Consider the following 24,571-nt stretch of genomic DNA (forward strand, 5'->3'; position numbering starts at 1 on the left):
AAAATACAGTCCATGCTGTTACAGAGTGCCATCCAACTGAAAACCAGGCTTAAAAAACATCACAGTGTGTCCTCATCAACAGTATTCATTGGATCTGACACTGTGCAATGTGTAGATCTTTTCAGAAGTCAAAATAACTAAGAAAGGTAAATGTTTTAAATTGACTAAGGACACTGAAGCAACCATGACAGCACAACTAAAGACACTCACCCAAGAGGACTTCCAGACCTCCCTCAGGAAGTAGCAACAATGATGAGCGTGTGTACAAAGTGATGGAGACTATTTTGAGGGGAATTAATCACAAAGTGTCTTTTACTGTAATAATTTTTAAAAGTGTAAATATCCACTATAGTATTCAATCATACCTCATACATGCAGACGTGTACAATCAGTTTTTAGCTTAATTTTTTAAATCAGAGACTATAATTTGTATGCGATTTTATTAAAATTTTTTAAAACCCTAGGGTATGATATATCTTTGTGAATGTTCCATGTGCACTTGGAAGGAAGAACATATCCTGCTTTTAGGGGTAATATTCTATCAATGTTTATAAGGGCAAGTTGGTTAGTTATATGGTTCATCCATATCTTTGCTGATTTTCTGACTATTTCTACCAATTACTAGAAAAAGGAGTAAATATCCAAATGCAATTGTGTATTTTTGTATTTCCCTTTTAGTTCTATCAGTTTTTGCGTTGTGTGGTTTGAGGTCCCAGTAGGTGAATACACATTTAGATAGTGATGTCTTCTTTTAATATTATTATTTTATCATTCCTATCTCTGAAGTTTTTTCTGGCTTTGAAGCCTGTTTTCATTGATAGTAATATAGGTGCTTCAGCTTTCTTTTGATTATTGTTTACATGGTTCTTTTTCTATCCTTTTACTTTTAACCTAGCTATATTATTTATTATTATGTCAAAGTGCACTTCTTATAGTTAACATATAGTTTGATCTTGGTTTTTTTTTTTCTTTTGGCTATTCTGACAATCTCTAATTAGTATGTTTGGATTATTTAATGAAATTATTCATTCAGTTGGATTTAGGTTTACCATTTTATTACATGTTTTCTGTTTTCCCACTTTGTTTTGTTTTGTTTTGTTTTTGGTACCGGGGATTGAACTCGGGTCCTTGCGCTTGCAAGGCAGGCCACCAAAACACTGAGCTAAATCCCTGGCCCCCACTTTGTTTTTAATACTTTGGCTTTCCTTTTCTTTCCTCTTTTGAGAATATTTTAAGATTTTTCCCACTGTTCTATTTAAATTTACTTACTGACTTTTTACTATTTCTCTTTAGGTAGATTTAGGTAATTATTCCAGGGATTATAAAGGACAATTTTAAATTTCATTGAATATTGTTTTACTATTTCTACAGAATATAGCAACTATAATTCCCTTGCTCTCCCCCTTAATGATTAAGTTATCATATGTGTTATGTGTACTTAAAAATTGAGCCTTCCTATCAGATAATAATTACAACTGTTTTAAATAGTTAAGAAGAAAAGCATAGTTTATTACAGTTATACAAATATTAAACATTTTTTTGTTCTTCCTCTGTTGAAGCTTTGTTTCTTTCTGGTATCGAGTCACTTATCCCTGAAGGACTTTTGTTACAATTATTCTGGTCCTTGCACTTGCAAGGCAGGCAGCTGATCCACTAAGCCAAATCCCCAGTGTTAGAATTTTTTTTTTTTATACAGAAGTTATTAGTGATAATTTCTTTTAGACTTTTCTTAATCTGTATATGTCTTTGTCGCACTTTTATTTGGGAATGATATTTTCTGGGAATATATAATCCTGGTACTATAGTTCTTTTCCTATGTAAGGTGTCAACTGTATTTAGTTGCTTTCAGAATAATTTTCTTTATCTTTTACTTTTGACACCTTATTACCATGTATCTGGTTGTAGTTTTCTTTGAGTTTTTCTTGAAAAATAAAATTTCAGACATCTGTAAATATATGTCTGCCATAAAATTTAGGAAGCTTTTAGCCATTATTTTTCCAAAACAATTTCTGTCATAATTTCTTTCTCTTCTCTTTGTAGGACTGGAATAAATATATATTAGACCTGTAGATCGTATTCTACAGGGAAATGAGGATTGTTCATTTTAAAAAAAAAACACTTTTGTTTCTGTTGTTTAATTTGCTTAATTATTCTTCAGTTATTTTTAAGTTCACTGACTTTTTTTGTGTGTTTTTCACTATTCTGCTATTGAGCTCATCTAGTAAAATAGAGTAATTGTATTTTACAGTTTTAAAATTTTTGATATTTTAATGACATTTCTCTATGAAGTAGTTTTGACTTTACTGTATTTTAGTTGCAAGATTACTTGCCCTTGCTGCATTGTACATTGTTTTAATAGTTACCTTAAAGTACTTCACTAATCCCAATATTTCAATTACCACAGTTTTATATCTGTTGCCTTTTTTCCTTGTGAGTTGTTAAGATTTTCCTGAACGTCTGTGTACTAAATAATTTTTGGATTACATTTTAGGCACCATATGCTGTATATCTTATTTAAGTTTTCTGAAGAATATTGATCTGTTTAACTTTGTTTTAGTAGAGTCATATTCAGATTGCTTGCTATGTGTGGAATTGACTTTACTAGCATGAACCTGAATAAATATTTACATTTAAGGGAAGCACAAATTCAATATTTCTTGAATTTTTAGCATCACTGGGAATTAATAGGATTGTGTAAGTAAATAGTCCTCCTTTAAACTTTAAAGTCCTTCACTTTCACCATTTTCCATAATGTCTTAGTCATTCTCACACATTTATAATATATTCTGAATGAAACAGCCTTAATGAAAATAAAACCATTTCAAACAGAAAACATACCGCCTTTTGTCCATTTTTCTTTTTATTTTACATTAAATAAAGATGTATTTTTCCACTTTTTTTGAAAGTTGCAAAAGCTTTTATTTCCTTAAGGAAAAATAAAGTGGTTATTTGTAACATATAGCATGTTCCAGAAGATGTTTCTCCAGTAGTCATTATAAATTTTAGCTGATGTAGATGTTTTCTTTTTTTCTCCTCAAATAGGAGACAATGTTTCTCTCCTTTTCTGAAAGTATATAAATCTGACATTTGTTCACACAAGTGTTCCTCGCTCAGTCTGTTATTCAAGGAAAATTGCCAATGTAGAGTGTCCTTTTTCATATGATTGAATGATCCTGTCTGATATTTTTTGCTTAACTGTGTACAACCAGATGCCCATGGAAAAAATATAGGTTTTGAGATGAGACAGTTAAGTTTAACCCACGGATCTGTTGCTTACCACATGTTTGTGTTTGGAGCAAGTTGTTTAATTTCCATTTATTTATTTAAATAATGCATCTGCTACACAGAATTATACTAAAGATTAATATAATATGTATAAAGCACATAAGTACCTGATATAAGTCATAGGGAAAGACTACCTATCAGCATTATGAACATCACTATACCTATTAACTATTAACATTGCTATATTTTATGTCCTCCTTGATACATCTTTTTTGTCAGTGGTGTTTTGCAATTACTGGTGATCAGGTAGCACTCATGGCTTAGGGGCTATCGCCTGTGCATTCAGTAATCTTGTCTCATGACTGTTGTCTCTTGGGGTCTCAGTCCACAAAGATCTGAGAAAGAATAATGATGACTACTTGTGGAAGCATCATAAATCTTAGTTATTGTGTAAAAAACCTTTTATTGATTTTTCTGTAAGATGAAGTGCCAGTTTCAACATTTTAAGATTAGGTGTCAGCAGCCTAGATGGGACTCCTGGAGACAAAGGTTGGGGCAGTTTGTGGCACTGCTGAAGCACCGGTGCTCTAGGTAGGAGGGCGGTGGTATGATTAAACACGGACAGCAAGTGCTGCATGGAAAGGCCACGGGGCTGGACCTGGTGTTTTAGAAACATTGTATTTTCCTTACATTTTCATTTTAAGATATGGATATAAATGAAGCTGGGGGGGGGTGGCAATGCTCCTGTAGTCCAGATTCAGGAGGCTTTCATGGCAAGATGACTTGAGCCTGGAAGTTCAAGTTCAAGACAAGCCCACAATACATGCGTAAGTTCTGAATGAGTTTACACATTCCAGTCAATGCCTCACAGTACATCTGAGTCATTTTTCTCAATTAGTAGCACATACAACAAACAACAACCTTAGAGTTGATTCTTGAATCAGATGAAATAGCACATAACTCATAGTGATAACTTACAAGGAACTTCTAAAGATAAGGGGAACTATTGTCACTTCAAAATGTATAATTTCACTGGCTGTCAGAAGGGTTATTTAGAAATTCAGAATCAGGGCCAGGGATTTGGCTCAGTGGTTTTGCCACCTGCCTCACAAGCGCAGGGGCCCGAGTTCAATCCCCAGTACCAAAAAAAAAAAAAAAGTTCAGAGAGTCAAAGATAGATAGTGATCAAGAAGAAGAAGAAGATGAATGGAAGATGAAAACAAAATATAGTTATTGTTGTCAGCAGCATGACTGCTTCTCCGAAACAGACTAAACTGTTGTCACTAAGCCACGATGTGGGAGTGAACCATAAAGACGCAACTGGGCGCAATGGGGACTGAGCAGCGAGTGGCAGCCTAGTTCAGTTTGTCTTTTAAAAGACATTTTAAAATGTGTCTCTTAACATAGCTTACTTAATAGCATTCTTACTTACACACTACTTGCTAATTACAGATAATTCTTCTTTTTTTTTTTTTTTTTTTTTTTGGTACTGGGGATCGAACTCGGGTCCTTGCATTTGCCAGGCAGGCGCTGGAACCACTGAGCTAAATCCCCGGCCCTACAGATAATTCTTGAGAAGACCGATAATTATCAGATCTAAGTAACGGAGGTTTAATTTTGCTCTAAAAATTCCTTTTCTTTCAACAAAAATCTTTCTTCTAATGAGATTATTTTAATTAGCAGGATTTAACAACTCAGAGAAGTTGTGATCATATACTAGTTCCTTAGCCACAGACTTTTACTTCTGAATTTCATTGTCTTTATGAGGATCAAATCGAAAGCAAGTTCTAGGACTTTTTCCATGTCATAAAGATGCTGCTAGAAGAAAATTCAAAATAAACGGTAAGCTTTAAAATATTTTTGAAGGACAATATTCTTCTCATTTAAATTATTCAAAATTATTTACTTGAGCCAGATAATGGGGAATGGTTTGTTCATTTGACTTTGTCTTCAATTAGTAGATTTTGAGTTTTTTTAATCAATGTGTACTATATGAATAAAGGTTAGATTTTTTTTAAATTGGGGCAACAGTTTTAAAAGGGAGAATGTGCCACAAGATGTCACTCTAATCCTGATAAACTGATAAGGGTAGTAACTAATTACCTTTCAACATTTAAATAAGGTACATGAGTTAAAAAAAAAAAAAAGCAAGAACAGAAACCTCACAACAACTACAAAAGCATTTGGCAATGCTATTCTATCTATCTAGTTCTCCAAAAAGCGATAAAAAGTGCATCCTAAAATAAACCTCTTGGAGTCGATGGTAAATTTCTGAGAACAGAATAAGAACCTTTGACTTCTTTGAAGTAAAATAATCTTCATTTTCACGGCACAGTTCCATCTATCCCGTTTCTGATTCAGATTTGAAGTAGAATAATACTTTTGACTCGCTGGAAATAAAAAGTCGAGGTTAAAGAGCCAGCTCTTTCTCGTCATCCTGTCATGTCTTTGATATCCATGAAAGAGCTCACTGTCAGCCAGAAGAGAGACAAAATTGCAAGCAAAACAGGGTGGGCTATCAAAAAACCTCTTCTAATGTACTCTGAGACACATACAGAAAAGTAACCATTTTTACTAACTTCCCTGTTAAGGTCCCCTTCCCGTTCACATCTGCAGTCGGGGCACACAGGTGAGAGGTTGGGCTGTAAGTCTGTTTCAACGATAGTGACAAATTCATGGGGAAAGTGAGTTCAAGCGGTTCCCGCAAGATCACTTTTACCTTTCCTGGAAAACACATAATTAGAGAAAGCCTTTCTATTTCTTTGAATGTGTAAAATAATGTTACGTTTCAAGAGATGGTAAGTTTTAGTTGTGAGTCCACTTACATGAATTTGGAAGCAGTTTTTTAAGATTGTTCCTTATTTTTCAAATAGGAAAGGCTTGGAGAAACACTTCTACAAGTAAAAGCCCTTTTAACTAATTATGTGAAAGCCTTTGCCACCAAGAACTTTGGAGATTCCTTTTACGGAGGTTTTCGCATCCTTATTCAGTTAACAATTGCTAATTTATTATGCACTGAAGAGACATAGAGAAGCTAGGCACAGAGCTACCTGCACTTAGGGCTCATGAATTCTGGTTGAAGGAAGAGACCATGTTAGCAGCGGAAGTGTGAGGAGAGAACTCACAGTGGGTGAAGCAGTGGCACAGATGGTGAGTCCCAGAGGAGGCTTCTAGAGAGGTACAATTCCATATAAATCCTAAATAGAAGCCAGCGACCATCAATCCTCAGGGTACTGGGTTTTCACTTGTTATGCTGATTTATTTCCCTTAGTACTCAGAGAAAACCTGCCGTGATGCATGGTTTCAGTTTTCTTTTCAGTTTTACAAATTTACCAAAATAAGACCAACCACTTCTAATTTGCATGACACTGTGAGCAAGCAAGAAATGTAAGAAATTGTTTACTTAAAGAAAGAAAGCATTTCTAAAGAGATACTCTCTAAAGTAATACTCATATGACTACATAATCATATTGCTTCAGCACATAAAAAGATGCCTATCTATTGCTTTCCTAGTCTGTAAAATAGGAAAAGGTAAAAAAAAAAATACTCTAATGAACACAAAAGAAAAATGTAGCAAAGACTATTATTTATCTTGTAGCCTAGAAGTTCCCTCCACCTTAGCAGAGCATTTTCAGATTCCCCAAACATAGTTTCTTGAGCAAGGAAAACTGTTTCCCCTGCAATAGGGCATAATTTGACCAGCCTGTGGCAACCCCGGTTGGAGAATAAATGGCAAATTACTTGGCTCTGACATTCAAGTAAGGGAGGATTTTCCAGTCATGCCCCCAAAAGAATTTTTAAGGCCAGATCACAGACACTACTCCAAGGTGCGTAGTAGGGTTATTCCATGGATAGACACATAAGTCCTTCTGCACAGACCTAGCTAGGGGTAGATGGACACATGCCCATAACCCTTATGCTCCTCAACCTCATGGAGAGCTCACTCTCAGAATACCACAAGGACACTGACACTTGGACAACTTCCATGAGGGAGACACTGGAATGCTGTCTTCAGTCTGGTCTTGTTTACAGCCTTTGCACTGCTTGTTTGCTGTTTGGGGAACACACCCAAGTACTGGCACCATACAGCAGGTCCAGCTCCTCCATACTCCTGTAACTCTGACCGCCTTCTTTGTTCTAAGCTAGCACCTACTACAGCTTCCTCTTAACATACAAATTAAAGATTACTGTCAAGCAAAATATTTTCTTTAAAGAATTGGGTTTTTTCATTTAAAATTAACTATGAGTTCAATAGTTCATTGGAAAAGAAAAGGTAGGACAAAACAAGAGGCTAATTGTTCATCACAGGCTCCTTTTTCTCCTGTTTCCATTATGACTTCGTATTCCAGCTTACCTTGCAGTTAGATGCAACCACATAAGCAAATCCCAAGCAATGGTATTTGTGTAAATGTGTGTGTGTGTGTTGTGTGATTTAAGATCCTCTGACTCTTTCTCTCCCTTCATCCGTTAGGTGGGATAGCATGTCCAGGGAGAGAGGCTCAAGTTCTCGTGGCTAGAACCCCAAGTTAGAAGGAACTTGGTTTCCTGAGTAGCTTTGAGGAGAAGAGATGCCCACTCTAACTCTGGACCAGAAACATCCACTTGGCCTATGTGTGAGCAAAAACTAAAACTTACATAGCTAAGCAGCTAAATTTGAGTCATTTTGTTTATTATAACCGTCTACTGTAATTTTCTAAAAATGCACATGGCTAATGTATTCTCAAAGACATATTTTATACCTTCCACTTTCTTTCACATTTTTCTTTTGTGACATTTTACCAAAATAACATACTATGTAATATACCTACCCTAGACAACAATGTGATCTCCAATCAGAAAGACAGATTGATTTTAAATTAATGCTTGATCTTCTGAGGTTACTCTCAGTAAAACAAATATTGTTAAGCAAGCAATGAAGAACAAGTCGTCTGTCACTGTAAGTGGCAGCCTGTAAAGGCCCAGGTAGTCGGCTGACAGGTACTGATTGATTAGATGTTTATCAACTCTGCATTCAACTCTGAGAACCAAATACTACACTTGAAAAACCTCTGTTTTCTGTATCAGTCTGTCCCAGAGCTCTGCCTCTTTCTAACCACCACTCTCTAAGGAATTCAGAATTGCAGTTAGGATACCCAATGACTGTCCCCCAACACCCTCAAGCTGAGGTTGCTAAAAGTATTAAAGAATTTCAATCGTATCATCTCTTCCCATGTCTGAGCCATTAAGCAGCAAACCCTACATTAGGCTACTCAATGTTTGTTGATTTATATCGAATTATTAATCCATTCACCATTTATTGAGCATCTACCAGCCTTGTGAGGGTACGAGAAGCAAGTGAGCTTGACTGAGCCCCCATCCTCATAGAGTTCACTCTAGTGGAAAAGAGTGGGAAGGAGAAACATATATGTGGGCAGTTAGGATATTATGCAAGGCATGAGACAGAGGCATGCTCAGGGTGAACAGTTGTCAAAATTAATTGAGCTGGGAAAGCTGAAGTTTTGTGCATTTTATTTCATGCAATGAAATATATTTTTTAAAGTATTGGTTAAAAAGGAATCTACTAGTTTGAAAAATGACATTTGTTGTTAGTCTTCCCCTTCCTCTGTTGCAGGGAACACTTCCCGTTTTTCATACTGCATTTATTTAAATGTATTTTTCTGTCATTTCTGATTTTTTGCTTGTACATTTATTCTCTCTTGAAAATCAAGATGCTTACTGATCTTTTATAAACTAACCTACTTCTATAATATTTATGACATTTTCATTTCGCAAACGTAACACAGATTAAAGTAGTGCTAAAATATTGTGAAAGTATAAATTGCTATGGAAGCTTTAAACTATAGCAGTTCAGGTGAGGGAAGAACTGACAACAATTGAGCGGTTTTCTATGTATTTTTCCTCTTGAGAGAGAAAGTGATTTCTAGCTGTCATTACAAGAATTCAGCTTTGAGAACAAATTTCAAAATCAAAACAGAGTAGAAAACTCCAAAATCCAAAATGTCAAAAGCAAAGTGATGGTTTAAAAAGAGCCTACTGCAAATATTATAATGGCAGTAATGAAAATAAGCCATTTTTAGTAAAACTAAACATGAGCGAAACCTGACTTCTGCACATCTCAGGACCAGAGACGCTATCCCTGTTACACTTCCGGTTAGCTTTTAGAAGACCCCACAGACGGACTAATTTATTGTAAGGCGATACAGGTACAAATATTTTCTGTTAGAAGTCCTTCAGCACTTCACATAACACATTGTTTGCCTTAAAGAAAATCTCGTTCAACTTTTTAATTTAAAATCAGGAAATTAGAATGTCATGAGGTGCAGCTGTTGCTCCATACATTGTAACAGTCGTTACCAATGTGCTACACTTACTGAGCACTTCCTGGGCAGGGTCACAGTGCTTTGAATATGTTATACCAAATCATCATACAAAATCCCAGGTGCTACTTTTCCCCATCTATTAAAGAAAAACGGAGGCTCAGAGCAGCTGTAGACTGTTTTCATAATCACACAGCTACAATTTAATTGTTGGCAGTCCTTCCTCAGAATCAGTGTTCTTAATCACTGTCCTAACCTGCATATTCATTGTGGTGTCACAGTTAGAACCACCCAAAGTCAGCACAGTTATTATTAATTTCATTGTTTAAGGCAGCAAAAGATTGTTGAGAAAATGAACCAAAATTAAGCGCAGGAATACAATACTATATTCTTCCAAATTGATCTGCAGCAAATTTTCCACACCATGCTTGAAAGAATGGCTACAACCATATTGTTAATTAGATGTTACTTTCACCTCTCTTCAAAATTACTTTTCAGAATTAGCTTTTCATCATTATGACAAAATACCTGGGATAAACACCTTATACGGAGGAAAGATTTATTTTGGCTCACGGTTTCAGATGTTTCAGTGTATGGGTGGTTTTCCTGTTGCCTTTGATCCTGTAGCAAAGCAGACCATCACGGTAGAAGTGCATGGTGGAAGAAACTGCTTCCTTCATGGCATCCAGGAGATGTAAAAGAGAGAAAGGAAGGAGCTGTGGTTGTAACTGCCTCTTTGAGGCTGTTCTCCCAATGCCTTTACTCTCTTCCTCTTGTCCCCACCTCTTGAAGGCTCCACCACTTCCCAGGAGGACCATTGACTGGGAGATACTTACCCAAAACACAAGAGGTTCCTGGGTATTTATCACTACTTTGACAGAAAATAAAATACAAGACGGTTATGAGAAAGTTCATTACACACCTGAGTATCTGAGCATATACTAAGAAAAATAAGAACAAATGATGATACTGTTAAGGAAGGAATTGGCAAGTGACACACAGAGAGGCAGCAGAATGGAAGTAAAATAAGAAAAGTTTACTCCATTGATGGGGATCCATGACACCTAATGGTGGTGTCCTGATCCATTCTGCCACTGGGTTACAACTCCTTCTTTTATAGGGTTTTACAGTCTTGATCTCATTCAGTTGGTTACATTGCATTTTGGCAGTTCACATTGCTGATATTCAAAACATGGTCAGAAGGGAGTCAAATTTCAACCAGATGCAGTTCTTTGTTAGGGGAGATTGCCTTTAAGATTTAGTTATCTATTCTAGTCAAGGGGAAGGGAGAGTGTTTGGTCAACAATGGTTCACAATGGCTAACAATGGTTCTTTTCATTTTCAGAACTTTTTAGGGAGACTAGTTGCCTCAGGTGCTGGTTAATTCTGAACTAAACAGAGCAAAGGGCAGAAGTTATCTTACACTGTGACATTTCCTAGGTTTTTTTGCTATTAAAGTTTTCCCTATCAATACAATGAAAGTTAACACATTAAAATAAATCAACATATCAACTTTTTGAAAAAATCACAAATAAAAATATGGTCTATGTAGTATATAATTAGATAGGGAGAGGGGGAGAGAGAGACAGAAAGGGAAAGGGAGGGGGAGGAAGAGAGAGAGGGACAAGGAAGAAAAGAGGAGAATGAGGGAGAGGGAGAGGGAGAGGGAGAGCCAAACTACTACTTTTCCGCTTGCCCTTTCAGAAAAACTTGAAAATGCATGTGCAGCAATCTCAGTGACCAAGGTTACCCAAGCAGCAGTTCACTGTACTAATCAATGTCTGAAAGCTAAGTGAGCACCTCTTGTAATTATAGAGTTCAAAGGCAACTTATATTAATCTCACGATGTCTCAATAAATTTAACACTAAAATATTTGTATGTTTTTTTTCTATATAGCTTTTTTGGTGGGCTTTGTATATAATACACACACACACACACACACACACACACACACACACACATGTCAACACACATCCCTAAGTGGGGGCTGTGATTTATATGTCAATAACTTGCTGTCTGATTCTTTTTTATTGATACTTTAATCTCAAAGAGACCTAGTAGCAAGGCAGACAAGACAGACTACTGTAATTTACTACAATCATTCCTCATATTTTCTAGGATGATACCAATTTAAAGTATGTATTTTTGTTAAAAATCATTATAAAATGACCAGTTGTTTTGAATTTTAACGTGAACATGCTCTCTCCCAGACTTGTTCTCAAAGCTAAAAATCAATACATTCAGCAAATATTTACTGGCTGTTCATTGTATGCTAGTCCTCTGGCATAGAGGAATGAGCATTATTCCCACCTTTGGGTTCAGAAAAAATAAGTAGATCTGTGAAACGTTGATGGTGAATTGCACATTAAAATTCAGTTGACTTTAAACAAGGCTAAAACGGCCCTTGTTAGAGATGAGGTCACTAGGGTCTGCTCTGCACTGGAGTTCGTCCTGCAGCTCTCCTGCTGTGGCCCTCACCCCCTGAAAGGGCAGCCTGCTCCAGATCTGTGCCCACCCAATCCTTGGTCAGGAGCACCTCCGGCTGCGGAACCACAGATACCTGAAGTCCTGTTGGACAGACCAAAGACACCCGCCAGCAAAGAGCCTCAGCTGCTTTGCAGTCCCTCGTGCCCTGACCTCACTCGTCCCCAGCCACGGCTTCCAAAGCAGCATCCTTTCAAGGGACTTCGACACAGCAGCCAAGTTCACTGGGGCTGCGGTTACCACTGTTGGGGTGGCTGGCTCTGGGGCTGGGATCGGGACTGTGTTTGGGAGCCTCAGCTGTGGTTATGCCAGGAGCACTTCTCTGAAGCAGCGGCTCTTTTATGTCATTCCGGGCTTTGCCTCTCAGAGTCCATGCGGTTCTTCTGCCTGATGGTGGCCTTTCTCCTCCTCTTGGCCATGGAGCTGCTGACTCCACCTCACAGAGTTCTTTCTCCACGTCTCCTCCGCCTTACACGGTCCTTCCCATACACTTACCCCGGCTGCCTGGGGAGCGCGACTGGCTCAGGGTTTGACAGAGGGAAGATAACTAAACACTGTATTGATAAGGTGGAAAAAAAAGAGATTACCTAGGAAACTTCCATTAGGGAAAGATGAAAGTAGGATTCTGTTTCTTCTTTCAAATTCTTTTTTGGCATTTTATAAAGTAAAGCATCTTGAAAATTAAAGATAAAAGAATTTTAAATTATCATGAATCATAAATGGAATTTATCTCTATAAAAAGAACTATGTGTATCTGGATTTTAATAGTAAAATCAGTTCCCATATCACAGGAAAATGTTTCCAAATGTATTATTTGAATTCCACTATTGAATTTTTTTTACCACTGCTCTATAATTTCAATGACTTGTGATTGTATAACAGCAATATTCATTCATTGTATAATATGAGCAAAGCATCCAAAAAAAAAAAACAGGAATGGATGAATAATTTAACAGAGATTTCTACAATAGGACATTGTGCATTAAAAGGAATAAACTAGTAGTACAGCAATTTGTATGAGAAATACTTTAACAAGGGTTAAGTAAAAACTATAGAGTGTTCCCATATCTATATAAAAGCATACAAACAATGCAGTGTAGTACTTTTATGAACTGAATGGTTGTGTCCTTCCTAAATTCATATTGAAGTCGTAACACTCATTGTCATGCTGCTAGGAGGTAGGCAGCTAGAGGTTTAATTAGATCTTGAGGGTGGAACCCTCATGAATGGGGTCAGCGCACTATTAGAAGAGGCCAGGGAGAGCTCTCTCATACTTCCTACAATATGAAGATGCGAGGACGAGATGGCAGCCTGCACGCAGAGAGCACCCCCGCCAGAACCTGAGCACAAAGTGAGTGCTGGACTCCATCTATGTGAGAAATAAATTTCTGTTGTTTATAAGCCACATCATTTATAGGGTTTTTTTTTTTGTTATAGGAGATTGAACTAAGACAGATATTATAAATGGACATAAAAATATGAAAATCTATGTGGATCGATAACAACAAATTGAGGATAGTGCAGAAGGAGATAAATTAAATGAAATCAAAGGAGGGCACCAAAGAGAACGATGACAAATGCATTTATGTCAGGCAGGGAGCACAGGTGATGCTAGGACTCATTTTCATTGTTTGCTCTTGCCAAAGTCGCAGTGCTGACTGCCAATGTCTGGAATAGGTTGTTTCCCGCAATGTAAAAGGATTTTTACTTGTTTTACGTAAGAAAATAACTTCTGAGCCTGTTACTTTCTGATTACATGTAAAACTTGTACTAGTTGAGTCCAAATATAACAAAATTTTAAAAATGGAAAGTGAAAATAATTTGAAATGAATTTAGTAAAATATTGCTGAGATTTGGTGCTATAATTTTGGATTCTGGAATTTTTATCATACTTTTCTGTATATTTAAACTATTTCATAGTTTTTAAATTGACCACTGAAGGTAGAAATAAGAGAAAATTTTAAAAATTCTTATGATATAAAAGAGAAAAAGAATTTCCATTATTCTATTGCCCCCAAATAACTACTTCCCTACTGTGGTGTATATTCTATTCAAATTTAGGAAGAAGATAAACCCAGACTTTTCGTTACCATTTTCAAAAATTGTAAATATATTTTAACAATAATAATTTTCACATTTTGGGGGTGAGGTTTTTTTAGATGTCTCTAACATGATTTATTTAATTAATTAATCCTCCCTTCCTAGAAAGGTAGGCTATTTTAATTATCATTATTTTTAAAGTATGAATAAATATTTTGTATGTGTATACTGTATTTTTAACCCATAGCTATGACTATTTTCTTGAAATGGACTTGATAAGTAAAATTCTTGACTCAAAACTGCACAGTATTTTAGGTTTATTCCATATTTTAAACATTAGATTTAAATAAAATTTCTGATAACATAATCTGAAAAGATTATATTAAGTTATAGCAACAAAATATGAGAAAGCCCACACTCTCAGAATCACATTTAGTATTTTAAAGATATTGGGCAGTTAAATAAAATATTATTTTACTTTTTTTATTTCTGGACATTTCTCTTTCATGCATTTTTTAATATCTTTTTTGGGTTTTTTTTTTTTTTTTTGAGACAGGGGCTCACTATGTAGTTAAGACTGACCTGGAGCTCACTATGTAGTCCAGGCTGGTCTTGAACTCTCAACGGTCCTCCTGCCTCAGCCTCCCAAGTGCTGGTATTACACACGTGCACCACCATGCCTGGCTTTATTATCTTAACTACACATTTGTCTTATCTTCTTAGAGCTCCTTAAAGGCTTTATATTAAGTACGTTACATTTCTCATATATTGTGACCACTTCCTCCCAGCTTTGATTTACTTTTAATTTAGTTTACAATGTTTTTAATGTCTTGAATTTTAAAAAGTTGTTTGTCAATATTTCTCTTTATATTTTCAGCATATAGATAGATATTGATAGAGAGATGATAGATAGATAGAATCATTTTGTATCCTCTAACATCTCGGTTTAAGTTTGTATTTGATATTCAACCCATATGGAATTTATTTTAGTATATTTGGGCATATGGTGTCAAGAATCTAATTCTATTTTAGTTATAGTTTATTACAAATAGTTGATTAGCTATTTAAAATGAATTTATTAAATAGTTCAGAATTATTTTACTAATTTGACTTTTAAAATATTTTATTCTTATATAAATAAAATTTCCTATTATCTTCTCATATTCAAGTAAAGAATTTTATTTTTCCACAAAAGATATTTCCAGTCTTTCCAATTTTTATAATAAATGAAGTTTTCCCCATCTCACAGATTTCATATAAGCTTAAAACATTTTTGCTCCTATCCATCCATAATTTTTAGCTTAAGTACAAAACCCATTCTTCGTACCCATTTCCACTTTCTTCCCCAAGCACAGGTTAGGGTTCCAAATATATAGTCTTGCTGCATATAGTCTGTCTTCTTCATGGCGGAAATTATCTTTGTCATTTTTTTCAATAAGTAACTCTCCACTGAAGACTCTTAGCTTTTTTGATCATCATTATACCATGTGGCCAACAATGATGCTTAGTATTTGTTCAGTGTATGAAAAAACAGATAGGGTTATCAAACTAGGCTTAGGCCAATTATGATTCTCTTTTTTGGGCTACCTAAGGGAGGGATTTACTTTATTTTTTTCTTGAGCACAAACTACTCCACTTCAAAATCAAATCAATACTGTGTTAGCCAGAAAAAAGGGAGAGAGGACCGCAATTGATTAGGCTATCAACATTGTCTATCAGGATTTGTCACTGGGATAGGATGCTCAACTACTTTGGCATACACCAACCCAAAGAAAGTCAGACAGCACATCTGGAGGAAATTTGTGATGGGGACTTCTGTTTTTGTTTTTGTTTTCAGTTATAAAAGCAAAGGGGAAGAAATGCAAACTATTAATCAACATTTATAAACACACTCCTGCATGACCCCAGTTGGACCTCCCAAAATTCGGGACATTCTCGTTATTTTGGTGTCATCATCACCCATATTTTACAAGAGGGAACTAGCAAATCAAATAGAGTAAGAAAGATGTGGTAGAGCCCATCTGAAATCCCAGCACTAAGAGAGGCTGAGGCAGGAGGATCTCAAATGTGAATCTGGACTGGGCAATTTAACAAAACTCTATCTCAAAATTAGGTAAGTGATTTGCCTGGGGCACTCCGCAATTAGATGTTAAGACTTTGAGAGGGTTACAGGTGTTTTAATTCCTAAACACAGATCTTTTCCTTATTCTTGTGGATCTTAGAGCATCAGTAATGCCTAGGAATTTGTTAGAAACGCTGACTTCCAGGCCTTGCCCCAGATATACTGACTCAGAAACTCCGGCAGTGAACCCCCCCAGCCGGGATAACTAGGTGGTGCTCACGCACGCTCATGCCTAAGGGCTACCTACATTACTGTTCCTTGAAGTGATCTTTTTTTTCCTGGTTGTTATATTGTTGGCCTTTTCCTGAAGGTCACCTCTCTCAGCGCCTCTGCTCCCCAGGCTCCAGCTTAGAGAGGCATTCTTAGATGCTGTTTGCAAGATTACATTATTGGATCGAATAAGTGGTGGCCAGTTACCTCTCTACACAACCTGAGATATATCTCTAAGCGAGGACACAAAGCAGGTAGGCAAAGGTTGCACCACCGTGTACTTAGTAATGAGTCATGCTAAACTCACTCCGCTCCCCAAATGAAAGTCCTTTGGGCTCTCTTAGCTATGCACGCTGTCTCGGTCATCGTCGTCTTCCCCTTCCCTTTCCCCTCCTCCTCCTGCCTCCCTTCTCCCTTTTCCTTCTCCTTCCTCATCCTCCTCTCTTCCTTTCTTCTCTCCTCCTCCTCCGCCCTCTTCTTCTTCTAATATGGAACGCTTCGTGAATTTGCCAGTCATCCTTACGCAGGGGCCATGCTGATCTTCTCTGTCCTGTTCCAATTTTATTATATGTGTTGCTGAAGCGAGCACTCCCATACACTCTTTGATCTAAGCTTTTCACCCACAAACCTGTAATATCTTCTCTTTCCTAAAAGAAAGCAAACAGAAAGCAAGCAAACAAGCAAGCAAATAAAAATTTTTTCAGTGACTAATAACTATTCCTGTCAAGATACTTTGACTTTAGGAAAAAGCACTTTTTTCTTTTTCCAAGTTTGATTCTGCTTTTTTTTTTTTTTTTTGCCACATTATCAACACGACAGTAATTCTAACCCACAAGACATAAGTTTGTGCCTGGCATAATGTCTCCTCTCCGTATTTGTAATGTATAGGTGAACATCAAAGAAATAATAAACACGGGGTCAATTTCAGGCTCAATTAATATATTGGCAGTGTCTGTTTCTCCCAGTTTGGGGAAACTGGTTTTCTTCATTAGTATCACCTGGTTATGCATAGATTTTTGCTGCTTGTTGATTTTCCCCAGAGTTCTATAACAGCACATCTTGCATCTTATGCATTGTATTTTTTTTTGGGGGGGGACAAGGTCTCGCTATGCAGTTCAGGATGACCTTGAACTCTCTGTGTAGTCCAGACTTGCTTTGAACTTTACCAATCCACCTGCCTCAGCCTCCCAAGTGCAAGGATTACATTCATTTGCTATTATTCTCATTGCAACTTCCTTTTGAAATTAACTTCCACACAAGGAAGAAGCTTTGGAATGGCTTTGAAGTTAGGCCAAACACAAGAATAACTCATGATCTTAAAGAAACTGCTTACTTCTTTTTGCTACAGTTCCTTATCTATAAAATGGCTATAATCTAGCTATTTTAAAACTCAGGGTTACATTGGAATTATCGGCAGGGCCCCCCAAAAAGAGAAAACAAAGTTCCCAATAATTTACATGTCTTAAAGGGCCCCAGGTAATTGTAGATGATGCTTGTCTTAAAATTTGATGAGCTCATTAGGACAAGAAATACAGTACCATCAGTAAAGTGTCTAATTCAAAGTAAGCATCCAAATGAACATTAGTTTCCTTGTCCTCTACCTCTATGACACATTTCATCAAAGGGAAAGAAATAGATGATAAAAATGAGCTAACAACATCGGATTTGAATGGAATTGAGCTAAACCCAATTATCTTTGGGCAAGATTTTCTGGAAGCAAACCAAAGAGTTATTTCTGTGGAAATAAATTAAAAGAGATATTTTAGGCAAGTGAACATTGAGGATCTGGCAAAGGCAGCAGGCAAAGGGCACTCCTATACATGGTTAGCAGGAAAATAAAAATATATATAATTTTAGAGGGCAATTTAGTAGTACCCCTGAAATGTGAATGATACATATACTTCAGTCCAGTAATTTCAATTCTAGAAACACACCTGGATGCACAGTGTAGTATATCTGCATAGGAGTGCCTAAATTAAAAAATGCAAGATATGTCATTTTTCACATAAGTCAACTTGATTTACATTTCAAGTCCATTACACTAGGCAATAAAAGTAAATCTCATTCATTTCAAGATTCACTCCTTGACATTTTTGTGTAGTTGCCTCTGAGATCTAGGAGGATTGCACAGAGCAGAGGTGAAGGGTGTAAAATATTTGGCCTTACATCTATTTATTAATCGTGCGACTTGGCCATCATTCTGCTAGTACTTGGTAGATTTCCTATGCAAATTGCTGATACTTTGTTGCATGATTCTCTTCTTATGGTCCCACCTGCATCTTCTGCTGCTTCATTGTCTCCATGGCAGCTGGGCCACCAGATATTAAGAGAGATTAGAGATCTGACTCCTTTGATGCCACTTTCAGATGGGTATGATCATTCTAGTGTTTCTGTGTCCTGTACACCCTGACTCTAAAAGTTATGTACATACTTAATTTAGTCCTACTAGCACATTAACAAAGGTCAACTGCCAGCTTTGAAAGTGTCAAATCTGAAAAGATTGATATTTACAACCTTATATGACTTTAGTGTTTACAAATGCTGAAGAAAGGAGAATAACCATTTTGATGATGATAAATCTTATTTTCAAGACAAGTCCCAGATGTAAGCCACTCCCTAATCAGTGACTCAGTGATTATAACTGAGCAATTTAGTCATTTTAACTATATATAGCTCTATTTTTGTATGTATTAAAATGAGCCTCTGATGGTGAAAATAGATTTTTTTTTAAGTTTTCAAAATGATAGCAGCTGTGTATCCTTAATTTTGAGAAGAATTTGGGGAGCTATGTACTTTCTACCCCCAAAGCACAAATGACTTCACTGTTTAGATGCAGAGAGAAATATGTTAAATCATTCAACCAGTGCTTCTTGGAATAGACCTCTTTAAAGCATATTTTGATTGTGTAACTGTTCTGAACTAAACTTGCCTTGCCAAGTTTCTAGATGTTATATAACCGCACAGAAAATACAAAAATAAGAAATACAGACAGAATGAAACAGCAGACAATAAGATTGAGGCAATTCAGCATGCATTTTTAAGCACCCTATGTGCCAGATGTCGTGGATACAAATATAGATGGCACACAGCTCTTGTCGTTGAAATCTCATGCTAGGTGGGAAGATAATCAAATAATAGATGTAAGTTCTATCAGGCAATGAATATAAACTATGGGGCAAGATAGCATTATTCTTAGCTGAAGAAAGGTTTCCCAGTGGATGTAATATTTAATGTGGAGGAAAGGGAACTGAACCATATTGAAGGGCCTGGGCAAAATTTCAGGAGAAAGCAATATTATCCACTCCATGGAAGCTCTGTGTTGGAAGAAACAATGTCTGCCTGAGCTTAACGACTTTAATGCCTGACCATTAACATCCCAGGAGAGTGTGTGATGTGCAAGAAGAAGAGAACATATATGTTTTGAATGAATGAAAGCATGATTTCAGGTGAATGCTTCTAAGTTGTTCTATTTGGCTAAAACACAAAAGGATTCAGGTTAATAGATGAGAGACGTCAAAAAGGAGGTAAACATCAAATGTCAAATCAAATATCTTCTAAGGGATTAGGATGTTGTCCTGCTGACAGTGGACAGCCATAAACAGCATTTGAATAGGCAGTGACAGAGGAAAATATATAGGAATATGTTTATTTTTTCCCTGGCCCAATATGAAGTATCTCATGATGTAAAGAAAACATTCAATTATTCAAGCACCAGCCTCTACCTTGAATTTCTCTAAATACACACACACGCACACACATCACAATGCACACATGCCACAAGCAAGCACCACTAGGGAAGAGGAAGCATGAGAGTGTGTCATGCTTGGTAAGGTGAAATGGAATAACCCCTCACTAGCCTGGGATTCTCAGCCAACCCTCTAAGCTCTGTGCCCTAATTCCCATGCCCCCTTTCAAGGGTCCCTGGAAATAAAATGGCTCTATTCTGCATTCTGTGAGGGCCACAAGACTTTGGGTAAAGGTTCTACCCCCTTCTCTAATTTTTCTTCACAAGCAAATCATGGAATCATTACTTGTGTTAGCAAAAACATTGCTGTGATCCTCCTGCCTCCTACATTTCTAGGCTGTGTTTCTAGGTCTCGGTGTTTAACCAAAGAGCCATGTTGGGGGTTTATGCATCAAGGTTTCCCAATAATTCTCTCATCACAGTCTCCTCTGCATTTTGATGGAGTGAGACCCGCAGATTCTACAATGGATCAACCATCCAGAAAAGGATGGAAGCAAAATACATAGCTTCACCTTTTTCAGGGATGTCTAACCCCTTGTTCTCAAACCCTAAATCCAAACCTCATCACTTGGCTTGAGGACAGATCAAATGTGAGGAAAGTCCTTCCCCATGAAGATGGCTTTGGGGAGCATATTGCTTGGTTGCAATTGGGATTTGAGTAGGATGTGGTTTTCCACCTCTTAGTTTAAAGCATTGTCTTGTTTAGTGGTTGGCTGCTTCCTTCAGAATGTGAACTTAGTTAGCATTCTTCTTGTCCTCATCTGTACATCCTAGAAACCAATTTCAAGGCAGCAAGAAAAAGTAGGCTGATATTCAATATTCAACATTACTGTCTAAAAAATGTAGAATGCAAGCCACATACACATCCACATTTTCTAGTAGCCACATTAAGAAAGATAAGATGAAATTAATTTTAAAATATCTTTAAGCTCAATGTAGCTGAATATATTTTAACAAGTGATCAGCATCACCTCACCCCACCCTTTGTGGGATCCTCATAAGCACTTTTTTTTTTTTTTTTTTTTTTTTTTTTTGGTACTGGGTTTAAATTTGGGTCCTTGCACTTGCAAGGCTGGCCACTGAACCGCTGAGCTACATCCCCAGCCCCCTCATAAGCACTTTCTACTCTCTAACAATCGGATCTTAATTATCTTTAGAAACACATTTCCGAATAATTCTGAAAGAATAGAAGCTAACCTATTTGAATATAAAAGGGACTATTTCCAGCTCACCATATAATTTCTATCATCTTAATCAAATCTATAAGGATATGATTGTACTGCTCTTCTATTCTCAAATTTTCAGGAGGACTTCCTTGTAAAACTCTTCAGGAATAGCCTACATTGTCAGCTTTATCTTTAGCCTTGTCATCTTCATTTTCAAATTGAAGCTCAATTTTCTTGAGATTGTCTTTAAAACATTAAATTATAGAACAAGTGAAAGAACATTTTAGAGTTGGAAGGAATCTTGTGGCTTTCCTAAACTAATCCTGAATAAGGGAAATAGAAAGACAAGCACTTGTCACAGTACTGTGAAAAGAACATAAATTTTGTAAACTAAAGACCTAGGTCAGCACTTTAGTTCCAACACCTAATTTGTGAATGTTTGATATAAAAATTAAGCCTAGAATAATTAATGCCCAAGAACATTAAATGTGGCGCAATTCCCCATTGTATGAGGAACCCAATATATAAATAATTTAAAGAGCAAAATAAAAGATAGACAGTGGGCAATGGGGAAGCAGACCTCTGGGAGATGGGAAGAATGAAGGAAGGAGGGAAGCGAAAGGGGAAGTAAAAAGGATTAGAATGCGGTGTATGCAAGTATCAGCCCCCACAGGGCATTCATTATTTGTGGAAAACACAAGCTGACAAAGACTAAAGTCTCTGAAAATCAAGTTTAAGAAAAAAAAAAAAAGAAAGTGGGGCTGGAGATTTAGCTTAGAGGTTCTGCCACCTGCCTCCCAAATGCAAGGCCTGAGTTGGATTCCTGGTACCAAAAAAAAAAAAAGAAAGTAGGAAATATAGTACACTATTTTTTCAAAGTGAGGGGGAGCATTTTGAGGGGATTAATGTAGTGTCTTTTACTGTTATAATTCTTAATTTAATTCATTTATTTTTTGATACCAGAAATGGAATAATTGTCTTAACTTTAAAAGAGAACTTAATGGGTGAACTAAATTGAAATGTTTGATTAAATTGAATGTGTTAGTAGTATGATAGAGTATTAAAATAAATACTCCAATAGAAAGTGAACTCCATTAATAATTTTATGTTTATTAGAGACTAGAGCAATACATACAGCATAGTAGGTTGTTTACAAATATTTTACAACTAAAGGATGTACAGCTTTGAAGAAATAAAAAATATTTAACATTAAAATAGCACCAAATATAATTCAGCTTTAAATAATTGTTACATTAATTTTTCTGATGACATAAAAGTGTTTTGATTTTAAAGTTTCAGAAGGTTATTTTAAGGTTTCCATATTTCTTTTGTACCAAGGATAAAACCTGAGACCTTGTACTTGTGAGGCAGGCGATGGCACCACTGAGCTAAATCCCCTGCCGAAGGATCCATTTTCATAGACTGAGAAATGGAGTTTATCTTACTTTAACCTCTACTTAAAATTTTCCAAAACAAAGAAATTCTATGTATTTGCTCAGCAACTTAGGTTTGTTATGAATCACCTATTTTTCTTGTGATCCATTCCAGAAGATGAAGAAATATGGTTTAATATGGGTAACAAAATTTTGGCAGTTAACTATCAAGTAAATTCGCTCATTCATTTATCTAACCACCCATCTATTCATAATGGTTCTGCTCTGGAAACTGTTAGGATGGATGAAACAAGAGATGTGTGATGTTTAGTGGTTCATTAAAAATCTTCCTGTTTAATATTTATTAGATATCCTCAGGGTGCTAACTAGCCCATAGAATACAGATGAGATCACAGCTTTCACCTTCAGAAACTAAGCCATAAGTACCTCATAAAGGCTGGGTGGAATGCAATACACTTGCCAAAGCAAAAATTGAGCTAAAAAAGTAATGACAGCTATTTTACTCTTTTTTTTTTTTAAATCTTGATTCTTTCTTGCTTGTTCTGAAGGAATAAATCTGAAATAGAATAGATGGGGCATATCCAGTCTGTACCATGCCATTGAAAAGAGACCTATCTATCTCAAAGCACTGTATTGAATTGCCTTTTTGGAAAGAACATTTGATTTGTGTTTTAAGAGACAATAAATTTCATCAATTTAAAAAAACCTGTGATACAAAGTTCAAAGGGAAGTTGTTCAACACATTCATTTCTGTTTAATTAAGCCAGTGATCTGAGTCAGAAAAAAATACCCCTTTTAGAATTTTAAAAACAGCAAAGTTTCTAAATAGTCAGAAATGGGTCATATTAAAAAGTTAGTCTCTCCAAATCTTACAGGAAGAGATTGAGAAAGTACAACAGGGAAGGGGAAGTGAGAAGGGTATGGGAAAAGAAAGAAGAGAATGGAATAAACCTGAGAAAAAGAAAAAATGGAAACAAAGTCTTTGTAGATAGAGAGGGTTGAAGGGATTGAAGAGAGGGCAGGGGAATGGGGAAAAAATGAGAACCAAGATGAATTATGCAAAGGTACAAATTTCCAATGATGAACCTCACTATATTGTATACCTCAAATGTACCAATAAAATTAATTTTAAAAAATATTGAGAGCAGCAACTATTGAGCTATTTACTCTAGTAACTACTTTCTAAGAAACAACCACAATTATAGTAGGAATTTGGACTTCTCTTCTAAGCCACAAGGAACCATTGCTAGCTTTGGTCACAAAATAATCTGCAACTGTGGCATCCAGAATAGATTTTGGTCATTTGAAATGAGGCTAGTCCAAACTGCTAGGTGCTGCAAGTGTAAAAGACATACTTTATTTTGAAGATATCATATAACATAAAGAATGTAAATTATCTCATTGATAATTTATAATGAGGGGTGAATGGGGTGCAATGAAGGAAATGCTAGCTAAAAGATTTCAGATAGAATGAATAAACACAAAAGATCTCAACATCGTGACTGTAGTCAGTAACTGTATTATAGTCTTAGAAATTGCGAAGAGATCTTTTAAGTGACATATATGTATCACTTAGAAATATAAATAATGGATATAGATATTTGACATGCATTACTTTATATATATGAGCATATATGTGAGGATATATAAATATATATGTTTTATATATGAATATCTGTATTCACATATACTTTATATATATGAAGTAATGCATATGTTAATTAACTCTATTGAACCATTCCACAATGTATACACATTTCAAAAACAACATGTTGATTGGAAAATATATATGATTGTTATTGTCAAAATAAATAAATACAGATATTTAAAATTCATTGTGTTCTTATAAAACATATGTATATGAATA

The 24,571-nt window shown here is 36.0% G+C and overlaps 1 non-coding gene across 1 annotated transcript; it reads right to left on the bottom strand.

Annotated features, from left to right (window-relative positions):
- Positions 1-16,881: 16,881 nt before the first annotated feature.
- Positions 16,882-16,988, bottom strand: LOC117285821. The gene has a single exon (XR_004516919.1). It is a non-coding gene; the product is annotated as a U6 spliceosomal RNA (small nuclear RNA).
- Between the last annotated feature and the right edge of the window lie 7,583 nt (positions 16,989-24,571).

Source organism: Fukomys damarensis, unplaced genomic scaffold, assembly GCF_012274545.1.
Source record: "Fukomys damarensis isolate Sample0158 unplaced genomic scaffold, DMR_v1.0_HiC HiC_scaffold_12, whole genome shotgun sequence".
Taxonomy (NCBI): Eukaryota; Metazoa; Chordata; class Mammalia; order Rodentia; family Bathyergidae; genus Fukomys; species Fukomys damarensis.